Source organism: Nannospalax galili, unplaced genomic scaffold, assembly GCF_000622305.1.
Source record: "Nannospalax galili isolate Female #2095 unplaced genomic scaffold, S.galili_v1.0 scaffold28, whole genome shotgun sequence".
NCBI lineage: Eukaryota > Metazoa > Chordata > Mammalia > Rodentia > Spalacidae > Nannospalax > Nannospalax galili.
Genome location: NW_008359594.1, coordinates 1,631,071 through 1,632,040, shown reverse-complemented (window position 1 = coordinate 1,632,040; position 970 = coordinate 1,631,071).

Below are 970 nucleotides of genomic sequence, written 5' to 3'. Positions count from 1 at the left end.
CTCTGAACTTTTGGGTCTCTGCATCATAAGTTTTCCATGGGCTTCTTTTTATTCCTTTTATGGTTTTCAGTCCTCAGCATGGTAACAGTCAATTATCCTGGTACTGGGGTATCACTTAGCATGCAGATAGAATTACAGTGAGGGCAGAGCTTGTCTGGCTGTCACTCTGCAGTCACCACTTTCCACTAGCCTACCTGAAGAGCTTGCAGCTTATGGGTACCCTGACTTCAAAGAAAAACAAGATTAGCAGTGTAGAAATTCAGTAGGTCAAGTAGGCAGTTGAAGATTAGGGCAAGGTAACAAGATATCATGGAACTTGAGAAGGGCCTGATAAACTAGATTCTGTCAAGCACTGAAGCAGAGAGATTTGTTTCAGGGGTCTGCATTTACCAAGACCACATATCACTACCATCTCCGTCTGTAAATTGTTTTTGAACTTTGAAACTAGTTTTACTCATGAAAGATTGTTCTGCTCTGTGACCAGCAGAAGTAAGTAAGTTTCAGGGACCTCTCACCTCAAAATATCTCATCCTTTCTGCATAGAGAGACTTAAAGCAGTGATTAGCAACCAGGAGCTGAGGAGCAGCCTTCAGGGGGTAGGGTGCAGGTATCCTCCCTTCCAGCTCATTCCTTAATGCTGATCACAACCCATTAAGTTCATATGTGACACGCTAATAGGTCGAAAGTTGCAGTTTAAGAAACACAGTCCTGTGCTGCTCTGTAGGGGTACTGATGGGAGTTTGAGGCCAGCCTGGGTTACACAGTAAGTTCAAGGCTAGCTTGAGCGACATAGCAAGATTCTGTCTCAAAAAGAACGGGGTGGGGAGAGAGGACAGGAAAGGCAGAAGGAGGGGTGGGGAGAGAGAAAAGAGTAGAAGGTAGAAAAGAGAAAGAAAAGGAAAAGAAAGGAAAGGGACAACGAAAGGGAAGGTCGGAGGAGGGGAGGGGACGGGAGAGGGGGAGGGAGGAA